The following is a 20,305-nucleotide window of genomic DNA, read 5'->3' as shown; positions in this document are numbered from 1 at the left end:
TAGAAATGTTCTTCAGGTGATAGAAAGCCGACCTTGTAACTGTCTTTAGATGCTTTTGGAGGTTCAGGTCTGAGTCCATCACTACTCCCAGATTTCGGGCCTGATTAGTGGTTTTTAGCTGAAGCGACTGAAGCTGTGTGCTAACTTTTGATCTTTCCTCTATTGGTCCAAATATTATTACTTCAGTTTTGTTTTTATTCAATTGGAGAAAATTTTGGCACATCCATGCATTGATTTCTTCTAGGCATTTACTCAGTGCCTGAATTGGTTCATAGTCACCTGGTGACATAGTGATGTAGAGCTGTGTGTCGTCTGCATAGTTATGGTAGCTGATGTTGTTATTTTTTATTATCTGAGCTAGAGGGAGCATGTAGATATTGAAAAGGAGGGGACCCAGAATGGACCCTTGGGGAACCCCAAATGGGATTTTTGTCATCTCTGATGTAAAGTTACCTACTGTTACAAAAAAGTCCCTGTCCTTTAAGTAGGATTTAAACCAGTGGAGAGCTGTACCAAAGAGGCCGACCCAGTTCTCCAGGCGTTCTAACAGAATGGAGTGATCAACAGTATCAAATGCTGCACTAAGGTCCAATAGTACCAGCACAGTGGTTCTTCCACAGTCTGTATTTATATGGATGTCATTAAACACCTTGATAAGGGCGGTCTCTGTACTGTGGTGAGCACGGAAACCTGACTGGAAAACGTCAAATCGGCTGGTCGTTGTTAAGAAGGTGTTTAATTGTTGAAACACAGCTTTTTCAATAATCTTACTGATAAAGGGGAGGTTTGAGATGGGCCTGTAGTTCTGGAGTAGAAGTTTGTCTAAATTATTCTTTTTCAGCAGTGGTTTGATAATTGCTGTTTTTAGGGACTGGGGGAAAACACCTGACAGGAGGGACGTGTTTATTATCTGAGTCAAATCAGACGCTATGACAGGTAAAACTTTTTTAAAGAAAGCTGTGGGGAGAACATCAAGGCAGCTTGAGGAGGAACTTAACTGCTGAATTATCTGCTCTAAGCTTTTGTGGTTTATTTGGCTGAATTGGGACATTTTGTCAGGATAAGTTCCAGCTGAGTACGGCTTTGGTTCTAGAGTTGGTGTGGATGTACAAACTGATCCTCTAATTTTTAGGATTTTCTCAGTAAAGAAGTTAGCAAATTCATTGCAGGCCCTGGTGGAGTGGAGTTCTGAAGCCACGGACACAGGAGGATTTGTTAACCTGTCGGCAAATAAGACACGAGCGTTATTAATGTTTTTCTTAATGATCTCAGAGAAGAAAGATTCTCTTGCATTTTTCAGTTGTAAGTTATATCTGTAAAGTCTCTCTTTATAGATGTCATAGTGAACCAGGAGTCTATTCTTTCTCCACCTGCGTTCAGCTTTGCGACATTCCCGTTTTTCACTTCTAACTGGTGGAGCATTTCTCCAAGGAGATTTTTTCTTCCCGTAAAAAACCTTCACTTTAACTGGAGCAATGCAGTTAATGATGTCTGAGACTTTAGACTGAAAGTTATCTACTAGCTCATCTACTGAGTTGCAGCCCAAGGTTGAAGTAGCAGAGTAAGCTTGAATAAAAGTTTCTGTGGCATTGTCCTTAAAGGTGCGTTTTCTTACGATGTCCCTTCGGCTAAATGAGTCACTGGAAATGATACATTCAAAGGTAACGGAGAAGTGATCGGATAAGGCAACATCAGTTACATTGACCTGTGAAATGTTTAGACCTTTAGTGATGATCAAGTCTAAAATATGTCCCTGTTTGTGTGTTGGCTGTTTAACATGCTGTGTTAAACCAAAGTTTCTAAGTGTGTCACACAGTTCTTTTGCACTTCTGTCTTCAGGGTTGTCAACGTGAAAGTTGAAGTCTCCAACAATAATTAAAAAGTCATAATCAACACATATCACAGACAGCAGGTCACTGAAATCATTAAAAAAGTTTGATGTGGACTTAGGAGGCCTGTAAACATTCAGAAACATAGTTCGTACCAGGCTCTTTACCTGGAGAGCCAAATGTTCAAAAGAGTCAAATTTTCCCAAAAACACCTTTTTACACTTTAGTGAATCATTAAACAATGTTGCTACACCTCCACCTTTCCTTTGCTGTCTGCTCTCACAAAGAAAATTGTAGTTTGGAGGAGTCGACTCCAGCAGAATGGCTGCTTCATTAGATTCATGTAACCATGTTTCTGTTAAAAACATTACATCAAGATTATTGTCAATAATGAAGTCATTAATTAAAAGGGATTTTCCTGACAGAGATCTAATGTTTAATAAACCCAGTTTATATGATTTGGTGGTTGATGATGTCTCTGTGGCAGGTTGCATCTGACAGTTTATGACTTTTAAGTACGACTGATTATTCCTGTCTGTTTTCCTTTTGCTTTTCTTATTTCTGCCACGTATCATAACAGATATTCCATGTTCTCCGTCAGGAGGCCAAGGCTTATGCTGGTGGCGGTCTTGACTGATAAACGTACAGCCAGGGCCTGCTGTATATCACAAGGACGTTATCCGAAGGTCTTCAGGACAGGCATGTTCTGTGATATGTAGAGGAGGAGGAGGATCTGGACCTCTGCGTCCTTTGGAAGATGCTGATTTAGACACAGAACTGTGGTTTTCAGAATTAATATGTGGGGAGGATGTCAACTGTAGACCAATCTTAAGGACTTTGTTCATGGTGTGAGAAAAATCCAGGAAAGGAACCTCTGGGCTTTGTGGAGAGGAAGGCGAGGCGGGTGTAGTCTGGATCGGTGTTCGTGACGATGGCGGTTCTTGGTCCTCTCTTTGTCCTGCTGAGATCTGGGATGAATCCTCCTGTAATTCTGATGTAGCCTCTTTCTGTGTCATCTTTCTGGCCATCTTAATCTTGGTTTGTTCGGGCTGCACTGGGCTTATCTTTTGTTTAGGCACTGGATGTTCTTTGTTTTGGGACAAAGCTGATGACGTATGGTTCACAGAATAGAAGATGTTTGAAATCAGCCGTTTTGCACCTGACCTATTTAGAAAGAAGCCATTGCTGCTAAACAGATGTCTTCTTTCCCAGAAGATGTTAAAGTTGTCTATGAAGGTTACAGTTGTTTCTTTGCATGTTTTTTCCAGCCATTTGTTTAGCATCAGAATTCGGGAAAAAATCTCGTCTCCACAAGCCGCGGGCGGGAAAGGGCCGCTCAGAAGCACCTTGACATTTTTGCCATGAACTAAGTTCAACAGACGAATGTAATCCTCTTTCAATACTTCTGATTTTCTTATCCGGGTGACGTCGCCCAGGGCTTCAGCTTGTATTATGAGTTTTTCCAAGGTCGGGCGCTCTTTCAAGATCCTTGGAAGGATGTCTAATAACTCAGACACCAGGCCATAGTTCGAATCGTTATAAATTAACACCTCTGTGTTTTTCTTGTTACAGAAATGTTTAATCCCACATACAGACCCACTGCATAAAATCAGGGTCCTTGGCCCCGTGGCATGTCTTTTCTCTGATGTATTAGAGCGAAAGTCGTTGACGTACCTCTGAGTGTTGTCATGATTCTCCTGGGTCACATTTTGGAGCGGAGCGAATCTGTTTCGTAAAGGAATTCCAGCATTTCCAGCAGGTTTACTCCTATCATTTGTTGTGGGAACAGCCTGCTGTTGTTTCACTTGTCCTGGGACATCTCTCTGTAGTCTCGGCCAGTTTTCTTTGTCTAGGCGTGGGGTTCGTTGATCCTTTGGTCTTGCACCCTGAGTGATCCAGGGATTCTCATTTTCCTCTGGGATCTGTTTGTTCAGAGAGTTGCTGGGCTGGTGGTCCCCGTTTGGAGTCGCAGGCAGGGTTGTTTCATTTCCATACGCGCCGTTTACATCATAATTCAGTTCGAGTCGGCATATCTTCTGTTCTATAACAGCGATCTTTTGTAGAAGCGTGTCAAGGTCCACTGTGGTGAAGGTAGGCATCTTTGCAAAATCAAAATCAAAAATAAATAAAGAGAAAATAAATAAAAATAACTAAATCCAACTTTCCGTGGTTTTGGCAAAGAGATAAAAAGGAGATAAAAAGTAAAACGCAGGAAAATGCAAGCAAGCAGGGAGCAGAGAAAAAAGCGTCCGAGCAGGCAGAGAGGCGGAGCAGAAAGACCTGCTGCGCTAGGATAGCACAGCCAAACGACTTATCCCCGGCAGAATTTGGATCCCCTGCGTCGGGAGAATGTTTGAAATCAATAAAAGTTTTAACCTTCAGCTTTGTGAAGTCTAAATATTTTTAAACATCACATTCTAATAAAATGAAATTGATTTTTTAAAATCCTAATACATTGTTCTGTTTTTAAAATCGGCATAGCTCGTTTTCTTAATATAGTTAATATCTCTATATGGTTCTTGGTTGAATTAAAATCTTATTAAATCTGATAATTTTGGCTGTACCTTTATTCAGTGTTTATTTGATCACACGTGAAATCCGCTTTATATGATCTATTCATGCGGGTCTAGCTACCAAAAAAGAAAAAGAAAAAAGATGAACAAGTAGACAGCTGTGATGGACTCATGAAGGTGGATTTTTGGTTTAAGCAGACAGACATGCGACAATCTAATAACATAAAGCTAATATTTTTGTGACACATGTGGAAATGACAGAGCTGTTTTCTTTCTCATAACGTGTTATAGTAGCTGTGTCTCAATTCGGCGGCTGCGTCCTTCGAAGGACGCATTTTAAGGCCGGTGACGTCACAGCGATGCGCGGAGGCTGTCCCATTTGGCCAAAATTTTGAGGATCCTTAAAATGCAGCCTTCAAATGCGTCCTCCTTTTCCCCGAATTCTGAGGATGCACCGCTACCATCCTTACTGGCCTCGCCTGCCATAAAATTTCCCGAGGTGCTTTGCTCGCTTTTTTTTTTTTTAGTAGTTGAAGAAAAAAAAGAAAGAAGGCGGATTTTCATCAAGACTGGAAAGCAGCAGCAGCGCTGGCAGTAGTGCTGTGTACAGCTTTAAATGTAAGTAGTTTGTTTTTATTTTATTTTTTAACTGAACATTATTAAAATACATGACGGTAACGGAGCCACTGGGACCAGCTAAAGCTAAAGCTTAGAGCTAATCTGTTGATACGAGACGTTCAACAACATTAAAAGCCTTCATAAAAATTTCACAATTTTTTATTTTAACCTACATCTTATTGTAACTGCGCTGATAACTGTGTCCCTCACAAATTCGATCAATTTATTCTCATGCAGTTTATTACAAATGATTAGAACTGTCAAAGCTTAATGCAGCTGAAGAAATAACATCAGTCCAGCTGTGCTGGGCTGTCAATACTGCAAACGTTTTGTTTGAATACTCAATAACGTATAGTTAATTTACTGTACAGTATAATAAGGTTTAAAGTATAATTCACTTGAAGAACAACACCGGCGTAATTATACAGAACAGTCATTTTGCCTGTTGACATAACAGAAATATGCTTTACATGTCATTTTGTTCTAGGGAGCAGGGAGCATACAGAGGAGTTGATAAAACTCCGTGGGCAAAATAACCACCTCTTTACCGGGGCCAAGAACACTGCCGCAGTCGGATGAAGGTAAGAGTTGAGGCATAATTCCATATACATGTTGCATTTGTATGTAAAAGTCACACAAGTTCAAAGAAGTCCTGTTCAAACACCAACGTACAAATATAATCTTTTGATCACATCAAATGATGCCCAGATGTCACTTTTTTAATCTTATAGTTGTGATATTAGTGAGCCTTGTGTGTTTATCTCTTCTCATTTCTCTTGTTTAGAACAATCCTGCAAAAAACGGGCCTGGAGGGTGAAGTTGAGCCACAACAGGCCAAAAAAAAGTGGGACAACTTGAAAAAAAAAATACAAAGGATGTTCAGGTTTGGCTAATGTAATGAAATACACACACACACATACATATACACATATATATATATATATATATATATATATATATATATATATATATATATATATATATATATATATATATATATATATATATATATGAAACACTCCTTTTTTCTAGCTTCAAAGAAACACTACAGAAAATTGCATCTGTTGACACAAATTGTTTTCCTCTACTTTAGGAATGCAAAGATCCAGGGACAGGGCAGGGGGTCAGTGGGAAGCTTACTGCTGCCACCCGGCCATGGTTTATCCTCAGGTTCTGTGTTGCTGTTATTGTTAAATTAAATTAATAAATTGTTTATAAAAGTTATTGTTGTTTGTGTGTTCTTAAAGTCTTTTAACCTGTTACATTATCTGTTTCATCACTTCCTTACAATTTAAGTAAACTTAGAACAACTTCTCAGTGACAACATCAATTTATTTTTAGAGAAACAAGTATTTACAATAAACTATCAAAAACATTTTAACTATTTACATTAGATTTTAAAAGTAACTACTACAACTATTTACAGAAGATATAAAATAAATATTACTAAAGAACATATATACAATTTTGACTGAGCAGGAGTCCCTGGTGGTGCTGCTGGACTGGATGGGATGCCACACAGATGACCTTGGAGTCTTCTGACTGCGAGTGGGACATCATCTGGGCGGTGGGGGATGCCTCTCTCCACTGTTCACCACATCGTCCATCGGGGTTTGCAGTGCTGACCCAACTGACCGCTGCCATGTTCCTAAAAATGTTTAAGAAGATGCAGAAAATGACTTTACTACAACTGTTTTCATAACCCTAACATGAGAAAAGCTAAAAAGTGATTATACTTGCCATCTAAATGTAATCGTGGTCGGGTAGACCCTCCTCCAAGGCAGACACCTCGGCAGACAGCTGGTCCCACCAGGGAGCACCACTGACTACCTCCAACACGTTCTCCCCCTCCTCATCCTCTGGCATGTCGTCCTGCACTTCATCGTCTGGGGCCATGATGTCACCGGCTCCCAGGCAGATGTTGTGCATTTAAGTTGATGCAGCGGTACATCAGCCTTGTCTGGATAGAGACATGAAGATTAAGAACAACAGGATTAGATGATAGCAATTTCATTTTAGCTGATATAATTCTAGTGAATGTTAACCGCTTAACGCCTGGTGTTGCTAATTTGTGACCAAACAATTCTGGCCTTTACTTATTTTACTTCATCTAGATCCACTATTTAACTTTTTTTTTTTTACGTTATATATTTAGATTTATTTTTCCTGTATTATTTTTTCGTTATATAATTACAAATAAAATCAGGCAGTAAGGGGATAACAATTTAGACAAATAATGATTTATTTCTCAATATTAGTTTTATTTGGCTTCTCAACACATTAGTGATACTGAAAGTAGTGATTTAAGTCAGTTATTTACAGGGTTTGTACACATTTAACTCTTCAATTCAAATTACTAAAGTTACAAACATAAGCTTATATCAAGTCTTACAAATAAATATAACATTTTATATTTAAACATATTCGTCAATCTGCTGACAAGCGTTTGTTTAATAACTGGTATATTATGATCATTAGCAGGCCCTTGTGGGTGAAAATAATAGCAGATAAATGTTACCTCTCCACTGCGCTCCTCCAGCCTGAGAAAAATTCGTCGCAGGTTTTACTGCCGCCGAAGCCGGCTAAACCAACTCTCCTCCTCCAATAACAAGTAAATAAAAAAAATAATTCAATATCCATTTTTTTACGTCGTTTATCGGCGCTGGTGCTGGTTTTCCCCGGGCTTGGGGTAGACGTGATGACGTCGTGTCGCAACCAGGAAGTGCTCCAAAGGCTAGACCGTCCCATTTACCAACGGCTGAGGATCCTCCGGAGCATCCTCCGATGGCTGGGTCCTCCTAAGGCTGAGTAGGCTGGGTCCTTCGAAGGACGCAGCCGCCGAATTGAGACACAGCTATTGAGTGATCAATGGAGTTTTAACCGACATAACAATCCTTTATGATAGCACTAACAAGTGTTACATTTTCAGTTTTAACCCACTAACTGAACGACAATGTAACGACACCATCGCTATATTTCGTTAAGAAAAGTAAAACATCTTCATTTCCACGCCGGTTGGAGATGAGGCGGAGTTTACTGGATTCATTCTTCCAGCTGAATGCACTCCCGACGCAGGGGATCCAAATTCTGCCGGGGATAGGTCGTTTGGCTGTGCTATCCTAGCGCAGCAGGTCTTGGTGATATCACAGCAAAATGAGCAAAAGTCTGGGCTATTTCTGCCCTGTGATGGACTGCCGACCTGTCCAGTTTATACCCCGCCTCTCGCCCATTGACAGCTGGAGATCGGCACCGGTCCGAACCCAGCAGGGATAAGCGTGTTAGAAAATGGATGATGGATGGTCTGGGCTATTTCTTTTTCCTTGCCATCAAGATCTTTGCCAACTGGCGCCAGAAAATACTATTATTGGGCTTTCTTCGTCTGGAAACAAATTTTCACAACAGCTTACAGATTGAACGCACTCAGCTGACAATACAGCGATCTGATTGGCTGAGCAGCAAAAATCGAATCACGTGACCTCTCGGACGGGAGCGCAACCGTTTAGATTTTTTATCAGCAATAACTTAATGTGCAAGTGAAACGTGGGAACATTGGTGTTTTGAGATCACTGCTATGTGTAGCAACTTTTCCCGGTGGAAGAAAGTTGCCGTCTGACAGTTCATACGAAACTTTTTAAGGAGACGTCCCACAGATTCTGGCCCACGGACTAAGACTCGTTTTGAGGAAACTACGGTTGTAGCTCAGTGTCTGCCATGCGGTGGTTGCGGAGAGGTGTCTGTTTTGTAGAATAAATCATCCGCCGATGAGTTATTGATCTGGAAAGCCGAATCTGAAACCACCGAAAAACATTTCAGATCCCAAATGTACAGCGTTCTAATTCTTCCAGTCTATTAGCAGCTTCCCTTAAGAGGTCGGCCACTGAACGTCTGCCTGCTGAGTTTGACATTACTAAACAATTCTTTAGTGCGGGGGAAAGCCATGTAGATTTGACCGATGCAGTAAAATGCTAACCAACCAATGGGAAGAAGTTGAGCCCTTAAGACACAGCCCCTCCTCATTTGCATAATGAGGCAGAAATGCATACAGAAATGTAAAAAGGACAGGCAGAAATGTAAAAACGAGAGACAGAAATGTAAAAACGAGAAACAGAAATGTAAAAAGGACAGACAGAAATGTAAAAAGGACAGACAGAAATGTAAAAACGAGAAACAGAAATGTAAAAAGGACAGACAGAAATGTAAAAGCGGGAAACAGAAATGTAAAAAGGACAGACAGAAATGTAAAAAAGACAAACAGAAATGTAAAAAGGACAGACAGAAATGTAAAAACGAGAAACAGAAATGTAAAAAGGACAGACAGAAATGTAAAAAAGACAAACAGAAATGTAAAAAGGACAGGCAGAAATAAATAGCATCGGAGAAATAAATAGGGCAAAAAATACAAAGAAAGAATAAAACAGACAAAAATATTATAACATGCACATAAATAAATACTTAAAAAAAAAAAAGTAATTAATAAATAAACTGGCTAATTAAAGGAGATATATACATTTTGTCTCACTGTATAATTTATTTTCTACCTACATTTATTTGTTTATTATATTTTTGGTGTCACATAATTGTATGCATATTTATTTATTGAGCATTTATTTATTTCTGTATTTATTTTTAATTATGGAAGACTTGGTCCTCCATACACACAAACACACATACACACACATAAAAAAACACACACTGACAAAAGGGCACTTTATGCATCAAGGGGCAAATGGGCAGGTGCCCAAGACCCCTCCGCCCACCCCCCACCCCCCACACGTCCCTGGGGAGAAGTGACGATTTTGTAGAAGAAATTACTCGCCGACGAGTTAAAGCAGGAAAATCCGATTCTGTGAATCTTTCTAACTTTACCGAAGTGATATACTGCGAAGTGATATACTTCATTGTAAATCTAGCAAATATGAGATGCTTATTGGATAATGAAAATACAGCCTATGTAATGAGGCAGTGTGAACTGAGGGGGCAGCACCACAGAGCGCTGCGCTTTCAGCCTGTCTGGACCACGAAGAAGAAGAAGAAAAAATCGTCCACATGATGCTTCCGTCTCGGGGTTTAGCTGCGCTTAAACTGGTATCCGGTTCGTTCAACTGCAGACAGTCTTGTTCGCTCTACACTAAAGGTTTGCTGCAGCGCGAAGGGCCTGTCCTAAAGGGCGTTGTTCATCCCAGCTGCCTTTCATCACTTGGTGGCGTTTCAAGCATTCAGTTGGACCGGAGAACCAACATGTCTTCCAGCGCCATGTCCCAAAGGATGGTGTGGGTGGACCTGGAGGCAAGTCAAGTCCCAACAAAACTGTCTGTTGCTCTGCAGCTGCATGCCATATATGTGCTTGAGCTTTGCCAACAGTGTCTTTATAACATCGGATCTGGACGTAAAGGCGTGGATATATCGCAGTAAACTGAAAATATGGAGCAATGTGCCGTACAGTTGGATATGTTTATTTCTGTTTAAATAGATATGCATCACACAGAACTACAGAAACAGTATTTTAATACAGAACTTAAAATAACCTAACTTCTTGTTAAACAGTAGTAATGCTTCAGAACAAATCCCTGTTTGTTCATGCAGTGGTAGCAGAAGAATAAAGGAGGTACAATTCTGATACAACCTTGATTTATAAAATAAATGTCATTGACGACGCCCCCCCCCCCCCTTTCCACCTCATAATGACATTTTCGATTAGGCAGACACAGGTGTTCAACAGGTGTTGTGCGAAATTCAGTTCCCCCGTGAAAATCAGTTCCCCCTGTGTCGGGAGCGCGCTTTGCAGCCATTTTCAGGGCGCTTCTCAGTAAAATAACTCATAATCATGTCAAGGTTGTAACATTCAGTTTAATCGGCAGCTGTTGTTTTCAAAATTGTAAAATAAAATTAAACTAGAAAAAGCTGTTCCTGCGTAACAGCGAGTGAGAATGCTGATCTGCAGAATGATTGAGCAGAAGATGCAGAAATCATTGAAATCAGATTTGAAGAATAAAAAAAAAAATTAAGAATTTGAAGGGATTTGAAGAATTTGAAAAATTTGAAGAACTTGGAAACATTTTCAAAACTTTTTTTTGAAGGAATTTAAAAAATGTGAAAAAAAAAACAATTAGAAGAATTTGAAGCAATTTGCATTGATTTCGTGGGGAACAGCAAAAAAAAAAAAAAAAAAAAAAAATCGCACAAAAAGTGAAATATTAACCAGCATTCTCACTGATAATAAAGAAAAACAGGAAAACAATAAGTGAGAATGCTATACAGCATTCTCACTGATAAACGAGGTCTTCTTACGCTGAGGTGACCAGATTTCTGAAATCAAATCTGGAGACATTTCTTGCTCGTACATAAAAAAATAATACATCTCATCAAGATGAAATTAGGAAACGGGGACAGTAATGGTTTCATTTATTTTTACATATTTATTAATATTTAAACAACAAAATCAAGTGTAAAAGCCAGGAATATGCCTCTCCACACTTTTAGTATATCCTAAGATTAATAGAATGAATAAATCAACAGTATTATTAATAGAAAACTAGAACTGTGCCTCTGGTTTGGGGCAAAGTGGTGGGGGTGGGAGTGGAGGGGTCAAGGGTCGTTAGCAGGGCTTTCTACTTTTGTGGGGCCCAAAGAGCTCTGCCGCCTCCTAAGGGGGGAGTGACATAAGGAAAAGAAAAACCAGTAAATACAAACATTTAGCCTGTGGCTGTTTGTGGAGACAGAGTTCCCCCACCTTTTCAAAAAAGTGCAACAAATACTGATTCTGTTCACATCTACATACCTATGAGCAATAGGTTGTTCTGCATTAACATCAAAAAGAAGTAGCGGTCAAGCACGCAGGTAAAGGGTGATACATGTTTCTTACTGTGAACTGGCCGCATCAGGAGCCTGTGCATCTCAAAGTAGCAGATTAATTTATCCCACTAATGGGCTATAAGCACAGCTCCACTACTGCTTGAACTTCAGCAGCTCCTTTGTATCCTGATTAATCCAGGTGTGTCTGGCTGGTTTCTGAGGTCAGACACACCTGGATTAATCAGTCTGTTCAGTAATTAAATACAGGAAGCAAAGTATCTGCTGAAGTTCAGGAAGAGGTGTTTGGGACAAGAAAATGGGTTTTGGTGATGTGAGGTGAAAAGGTGTTAAACATGTTCAAAAAAAGCACAGACTTGGAAATCCCCTTGACATGAATGCAAGTTGTTGTGAGTGTAGTGCAGCATGAGCATGTATAAACCTACATAAAGTGTGTATAACTACATTATGTGTATGTGTATGGTAGTTGTTGATGTGCAAGTATATTGTTTGCTCCTATAAGGTGAGTTAACTCCAGTCAGTGAGTCAGCTAACATGAGATCATCTCTGGTTTCTTCAAGGCCTTCTGTGTCTAAAGAGCCATCAGCCACGGTATCCAGTAGGGATGCAAATTATCGATTAATTCATTAATCATTAGTTGATTATCTTATCGATCGACTTTCGATTAATTGATAAGCGGCGTTTTTCACCTGAGTTTCAGGGCTTCAATAGGGCCTTAATATAATTGAGGTATTATATTACATTAGCCAACATTATGATACCATAATTATATTGTATTATATTATACATTCCTCAAGTAATTATGCATTAGGAGAAGAAAGCAGACACGTTTTTAAGGTAAAACAAAATCTTTAATTAAAAAAAAACCTGGCTCAGTTCTTGCATTTGAAACAGACATAAAAAGAGAATAGAAGAAATTAAATAGAGAGCCAAACAGAATATTATTGAGCCTATAGGTTAGAAAGAAACTGCATAGGCTATTAATTGGGTAATCCTCAACAATCCTAAAATGAAACATCCGCAACATATTTCTACCTCAATTTGTATAGGGTTACAGCAAAATAGAATGAAACGTTCACAGGGTCACTGAACACAACAACATAGCATAACATTACAGGGCCTCAAACCAGAACAGTCAAATAAAGTGGTGATTCAATATTACCCTCTCCTAACTGAAATGTGGCACATCAAAACTTGACCTAGGCCTAGGTTCTATATATTTTTGTTCAAGAAAATAAGCATGTTAACGTGCTCTGGGGTAAGGCGTGTACGTAGCCTGTTTACAGTGAGCCCAGCTACTGAAAACACACGCTCAGAGGGGACTGATGTGCCTGGCATACACAAATACCGTTTTGCTAGTGTTGCCAGTGTCGGAAACCTCCTTTCATTCACTTTCCACCAGCACGTGGGGCTCGACTCAAGTGGTCCTTTAAGTACATATCCACTTCACTCTCCACGTCACCTTTGCGGGCATCGGAATAGGTTTCACCCAGAAGTAAACTCATAGCAGATGTAGGCTTAGCCCCATGTCGCCGAGGCCCTGCTGTATGGACAGTGTTACCGTCGTCTCCAGCGGTGGCGGCACCTGCAGTGATGCTGTCGCGTTCGGCTGTAGCCATTTGAAGCAGCGTGGAATGAGCTGACTTCCTGGTAGCTGGAGGAAGAAATCCCAGGTGTTTGTGACGATCATAGGGGTGGATGTGTTGAGGTCATCAGACTGAATCTGTTGAAAATAGAAAGAATAGGCATAGGCCTACAATTACACATATAAAAACGATACAATTGAATGACAATTACGACCTATTTGCATCATTATTTATTTTATTCATCATTATTATTAGTCTATTGCATAGACCCTATAGGTAGTTTTAATAATTAATGGATGCATACCTTCATGCGCTCGCCCAGCGAATCTCGCACTTTTTCCTTGAAGTCTGCGACTTTGGGGCTGTCCTCGTCTGAAGCGCTGAGGTGAGTGTTGATTAGACTGAACGTGATGGGGTACGTGTTTGAGATTGACACCTCCGACTCCGCAGACATCACCGTAGTTGCACACTTCAATGTTCCCAACACGGGTGCCATATCTTCCATTAGCTGCCAGTAGTCGTCTCTCAACTCACGCGTCCTCGCATCTGCCAGTTTTGTCACGGATCGGTCTGATAGCACGGCTGACACAGCCCATCGCTGTTCAACCAGGCGCTCAAACATGTCGCAGACTGAATTCCACCTGGTTTTACAGGATTGAATGAGGCGATGCGGAGGAAGCGACATTTGGTGTTGCTTTTCTTCCAGGGCTTTGGTTGCGATTGTGCTGTGGTGGAAATGTTTGACCAACCTTCCCGCTGCCGCGATTGCTCTGTCTACCCCAGCAGAAGCAAAACCATCATTGACAGCGAGATTCAGGGTGTGCGCGAAACACGCTACTGATTTCCAGCTGACTCGTGTAGGATTGTTCGCTTGGACAATATTCCTAGCATTGTCGTGGACACATGCTGTAACGCGCCCGGAAAGTCCCCAAGTCTCCACTATATAATTCAGCTTCTCAGCCAAGTTGTCGGCCGTGTGTCTGTCAGACATGCTCGTCGTAATCAGGATTGCAGATTTTAACAGCCAGTTTTCGTCGTTGTAGTGACAGGTAACTGTGATGTAACTTTCTGTTGTGAGAGCCGTCCAACAGTCTGTTGTTAATGCTACAGCTGTAACAGCAGCGAGCTTTGTTTTTACCTCACTTTTCTTTTTTTCGAACCGAGCTTCGAGGCGAGAAGTTATTGATGTTCTCGAAGGGATGTTGTAACCTGGCTCTATGAACCCAATGAGATCCTGAAATCCTGCACCGTCAACTGTGTTGATTGGCATCAAATCCCTCTCGATCATGCTGCAAATCTTCTCTGTAATGCCCTCCGCCCTTCTCTCATCACACGCTCGCCTTCCAATGGTAGCTGTGATTTTAGGTTGACCAGGTGAACTGGTGGTGCCATGCAAGACAGCAGCATGCACAGTGTTCAAATGATAACTGAGTGAGCTAGTGGAACTGTTGTATTTCAATACCGCATTACAAAGAGAACATTTGACTTCTTTGCCTGAATTAACAATATTGAAGTGGTCCCACACCGCACTTCTTTTCGCCCGCTTCATTTTGTTTTCAACCCTGGTCTCTCTCGCGACACGAGGCGTGTTCTCGTTCTCACGCTGTGTTCAAGTTACAGTAAAGCGCTAGCACCCTCTAGCGGTTAATCGTGATTAATACATTTTGATCGAGCAACCTCTTGATCGACAATTAATCTAAAGTCGATTAACCGTTTGCATCCCTAGTATCCAGAGGTCTGGATAAAATAAGAGGAGAAGGGGATATATTATGTGCAGAACTGAATTTTTTAAAACACAAGAACAGCTACAGCTAGGGAGTGAAACTCATGTTCAGTGCAGAGACTCAGGAGAGGTCATATCCTCAGACAATAAGGCTTCTCAACTCAAACCTGAGTATATCATGGCAGCGCTTTATCACTTGAACTTTATTAATACTCTAAGAAAATTTTTTCTCCCTTCTCATCAATCGTTCTTTCCATCAGTGTTCCTATTTTCCTCCACTCTCATTTAATCTTCTGTCTTCCTATCCTCTTCCTCTCTCCTCTTGTATCAATCTTACATTATTCTAAAACAGAGACATTACAGACCTCTCAATTTATCAAAAGTTAAGAGTGAGATTATGCTAATTTGGGGCGGGGCTTGTTTGGGGGCGTGGCTAACCTGACCCTGGAAGAGCCGGTGGAGTCGTCTCCATCTCATTTTTATCCCACCAGACAATGAAGTAGACATGTATTACTTTTGTTAAAAAGAGAAAGAGACATATTAATACTTTATTGTTGAGTTAATGGATTAAGAAAATTAAAAAAATACACAATTGTTCAAATAATACTGAATAAAATTAAGTCGTTTTAAGTTATTGAACGAATTATTACACTGTTACACATTCATCTATGGGTTGTTTATCATTGTAAATCTATAACCTGATTGGTGAATCAGGCTGAGTTTCATCAAGCCTTTATGGTCAACAATTTCCCCTTTAGCAGCAACACTGAAGCACACAGAGGTTCCCGCTGCGTCTTTACGCACGATTCAGCTGCTGATGTCTCCCTTTTTTCAGCTCAATGCACTTCTAGACTGTTACAGTTTATAACATTCTCATCACCTTTCACAGCGACAGGTTTCTCAGTCAGTCGCCGCGCTGATCAGACGAATTTCTACTGTTCTCGTCAGTGCGCTCTGGGCGGTGAGGTGGGCGGATTTTACCCCCGTGCGCTGCGTGCGACGGATAAACAGCGGGGAAAATGCATAACTAAATACTGTAAAGGGCTCCTATAAAGGCAACAGGGGTACTGACAGGTCTGAGATGAAGCCCCTGATGTTACAAGTTCTTTAAAATGACCCTTAAAAGTGCGCACCTGAATTAAAGCGCGAGGCAGCACGCCCACCGAAGCGCCACTGATTCTATATTGTTAAAAAAAATTGCATGAAATACAGCTACAGCTCTTCTATTGACTTTAACTGGCCCACGTTGCTACCGATGTGAGGGAATTAAACGTAGTGATTCACGTTTTGAATGGTGAACGGTGATAAAAGCACCTGCTCCGAGGGAAAGGAAGGGGGGGGGGGGAAGAGGAGCAAGCGCGGAGGCACAGAAATACGGTGCATGTAGTTAAAAAATGCAGAATTAATAAAAACGAAACTTATAAACAGACTAAGTGGCTTTTTAAACTGCATCTGGTTAGCAGAACTGTTTTATGATCCAGCGTGCAGCCATGACTGGTTCTGAATGAACCGGTCATCTGGCAGCAGCTCCCCCCGCCCCCTCCCCTCCTGTGTACGCGGTACAGGACCTTACCGGCTCACTTTCACCACTGTTAAGACTAAAATTATTCATAACTCTGATCACTGTTCCTGCTGCTCTGTTAACATGAACTGCAGCAGGAATTACTGATGGCCACAAGCTGTGAAAGAAGCCGAAACAGCTCAGCAGAAGGCAGAGTTTTGTCGTCCGCAGCCCAGACGGGCTTTGTGATTTTTATGCGTGAGAAATTCCATGTTTGCGTGTGAAATGTCATGTGTTGCGTGTGAGCGTGTGAAGTTAGTGAAATGCGTGTGTCACACGGTCAATGCGTGAGAGTTGAGAGCTATGCATTATATATTTAAAATCACTTCCAAAAACATTAGAATGTACATGAAAACTTCCTATTATTATTATTATTATTATTACATCTGATTAAATACATTCATCCATCCATTTTCCAAACCGCCTAATCCCTCATGGGGTCGCGGGGGTTGCTGGTGCCTATCTCCAAAGTTCACTGGTTGCAGGTCTGTTGCAGGGCAACACAGAGAGACAAACAGGACAACCATTCACACACCTGAGGACAATTTGGAGAAGCCAATTAACCTAACTGTCATGTTTTTGGTCTGTGGGAGGAAGCCGGAGTACCCGGAGAGAACCCACACATGCACAGGAAGAACATGCAAACTCCATGCAGAAAGACCCAGGAGGGGTGTACTCGAACCCAGGACCTTCTTGCTGCAAGGCAACAGCGCTACCCACTGCGCCACTGTGCAGCCCCTGATTAAATACAAAAAATGCTAATTACTAGGGCTGTGCATAAAAATCGATATAAAGATTAATATCGATATTTTTAAAAACGATTTAATATCGATATTCTGGCTTTCAATATCGATATACCTCTCAACCTCTAGGGGGCGTTATTACAGCGCAACCATTACAGTTCACAGCGAAGGAGAGCAAGTGAGACGAATTTGTGGAACGGCCGACAGGATTTTAGAAGCTCCTTTGTCCCTAAAATCAGATGTTTGGGCACATTTTTGGTTTCTGTGACACGTTAAATGCATTGAAGCAAATGCACTTTATTTTCCTGTTAATATGTCTGTGATCAATAAATAGAACATAAACATAATATTTGGCTGATTTTGGTGATTGAATCACTGAGCATTAATTCAAAGTAATAAATATCGATATTGGAATCAAATCAAGCTGAGTTATGTATCGAGAATCGTATCGTATCGTGAGCTGTGTATCAAGAATCGTATCGAATCGGCTCATCCTAGATGATACCCAGCCCTACTAATTACCACAATACATGGAGCTAAAGCAAAAACAACATAATAAATGAACATTAAACAGGTGGTTATCTCTTTCTCCATCATTCTCAGATCATGTAGATCTTGTCTCATTCAGTTCTCCTGTTACTGACTCCTATTATTTCATGAAGAACTTTCATATATCCAAACTGAGCAGTAGAAAAGCTAAACCTAAGACTATGCTCATAAATCACAACCATAGATCAGCAAAACAACTTTTAATAACTCTACTTATAACTATCTGAAATACAAACTAAAGGTCACCAATCAGTTCTAAAACATCTTTAGACAAACCCTTGTTGATCCCTGAAGATCCAGAGTACCAGATTAGTGCCTTACAAAGGGTTTCAATCATTCTGTTACATTGTATCTCAGTGTCTTTTACTGATGTGAGCAGCAACTCGTGGTCTTGTCTTACTTTTTATTGATTATTTTTTAACCTGGACACAAACCAAACATTTCTCAGAGAATCAGCCCGATCCAAATAAAATGAATTGATTAACACACTTACCAAGACACAGCAGCTCCCCATCAGTTGTCACCGGTTGACAACGAATTTCCACTTCTTCTTCTTCTTCTGTTTTAAAAGTGGTGCGCTCTTCTTCTTCTTCTTCTTCTTCTTCGTGTTTTAATGGCATCTGACATCCAAAGGGATCATTACCGCCATCTAGTGGTGCGCTCTTTTCCTCGTCTTTATATTATCAGCAGCGCAACCAGCTACCGCAACACTTTTCCTCCCTCGGTAAAATCGGGGACATTTCGGGGACAGCTTTAGCCGGGGACAGGTGGTCCAAAACGGGGACGTCTGGTCACCCTATCTTACGCTATGTGTTATTTTAAATGGCAAGATAATCGGTCTTTTTTCGACTTTTGTCACTTAAGCCTGACAAATAAAAGTAAGCCACCAAACACAGTATTCCAACACGTAGTGTGTATTTATGATGTTACATTGCTGAAAAAGGAGGATGGCTGATAGCAGGACACAAACATTATGGCTGTGACCACCTGCCCTATTTACTAGGGGGCAAATATAACTCAAGTCACTTCAGCGAGATCTCTCCTCCACTGTAGCGCCGGTAAAGCCGTGCTGCGGCAGAGCGTACACACACACGCGCGCGCGTATGTATATATCTTGGGGGACCCGACTGAGTTTGCACTAGAAATGGGTACGGCTGGATTCCATTAAAAGTTCGGTTTCTGTCAAACTCTTCTAAGAAAAATCCATATCGCTATCAGATGATGATAGCTCCACGGAACTCCCATCACTGTCACTAAGTACTTCATCACTCTCTGCTTCGTACAGAGCACCAGTCGTCACCATTTTGGAAAATAGTGCGTCGTTGCTCAACAGCGGGTCCGCTGAGTGACGTCATAAAATGGGAGGTGACAGTACTATTCTTGAACAAGATGGGTTCCTCCACATAAACATGATTAAATGAAAATTGTTCTTAATTAAAAAAACATATAATTTATTGCACAGTATGTAGTAGTTTTATATTTAAAGTACTTTCAGCAGTTTGCATTCTGATTTTGACCGGACTTTTCCTTTAAAGCAATAAGTGCTTCTATGACCCATCTAGTTATCCCTGACAGAACTCGTATCCCTGGAGTTGGGTGTGCATCTGTTTAATACAATACATACCGCAAACTTGACAACCATGTTTGTGGGGTGGATAGCAGAGTAGTTGTGGGTGAAGAGAACAGGTCTGAGGACACAACCTTGCGGAGTGCCAGGGTTAAGGATCAGTGGACAGATGTGAGTTTCCCTATACTCTCCAACAGGAATCTGTTGGTGAGGAAGTCACTGATCCAGGAGCAGAGTAGTTCAGATAATCGCAGGTTGTGGAGCTTCATAGCTATATATGATATATAGCTTTGGGCTATATCACGATACACGAAATATATCACGATATGTTCAAATAACGTAGAAAAACAAATTATATATATATATATAGAGAGAGAGAGAGAGAGAGAGAGAGAGAGAATTTGTTTTTCAAGGTTATTTGAACCTTGAGAGATTTTTTTTTGGAGATTTTTCGCAGCTCTAGTGGCTTGCTTTTTTTAACACAGTAGGCCAACAGGAAGGGAGTGGAAGAGGGGGAGAGACATGCGGCAAAGGACCGTGGGTCGGAGTGGACCCGGGTTGACCACGTCAAGGACTAAGGCCTCCGTACATGGGTCGCATGCCCCGCTGCGCCACCAGCGCACCCGAAAAACAAGTTTTTAGCCACATAGTGCCTAAAGTTGCATTAGTATATCTCAAATTAACGTGTCAATTTTTTTGTTTGAAAAATTGATTGCAAAATAAAAATTTATTTAAAATGTTTTATTTTATCAATTTTTTAACCACAGCTACACATAAACGTTTTTGACAAATTACAATATTGTCAC

The 20,305-nt window shown here is 40.8% G+C and overlaps 3 long non-coding RNA genes across 4 annotated transcripts in view; 2 read left to right on the top strand and 1 right to left on the bottom strand.

The window, feature by feature from the left end:
* Positions 1-4,851: 4,851 nt before the first annotated feature.
* LOC118558204 lies at positions 4,852-6,184 on the top strand. Of its 2 annotated transcripts, none has more exons than XR_004928215.1 (4): positions 4,852-4,960; positions 5,448-5,541; positions 5,745-5,843; positions 6,054-6,184. It is a non-coding gene; the product is annotated as an uncharacterized LOC118558204 (long non-coding RNA). The 2 variants fall into 2 exon arrangements; XR_004928216.1 differs by having other exon boundaries at positions 5,745-5,854.
* A 614-nt stretch (positions 6,185-6,798) lies between these two features.
* Positions 6,799-7,718, bottom strand: LOC118558202. Its single transcript, XR_004928214.1, has 2 exons — positions 7,479-7,718; positions 6,799-6,920 (listed from the first exon to the last, which is right to left on the bottom strand). It is a non-coding gene; the product is annotated as an uncharacterized LOC118558202 (long non-coding RNA).
* A 2,247-nt stretch (positions 7,719-9,965) lies between these two features.
* smfn overlaps positions 9,966-20,305 on the top strand; it is a 79,675-nt gene continuing 69,335 nt past the window's right edge. The window contains exon 1 of the long non-coding RNA XR_004928213.1: positions 9,966-10,246. This is a non-coding gene — a long non-coding RNA (small fragment nuclease). The remainder of the gene's footprint in view (positions 10,247-20,305) is intronic.

Source organism: Fundulus heteroclitus, unplaced genomic scaffold (assembly GCF_011125445.2).
Source record: "Fundulus heteroclitus isolate FHET01 unplaced genomic scaffold, MU-UCD_Fhet_4.1 scaffold_109, whole genome shotgun sequence".
NCBI classification, from domain to species: Eukaryota; Metazoa; Chordata; class Actinopteri; order Cyprinodontiformes; family Fundulidae; genus Fundulus; species Fundulus heteroclitus.
This window is presented reverse-complemented; position numbering and strand designations above follow the sequence as displayed.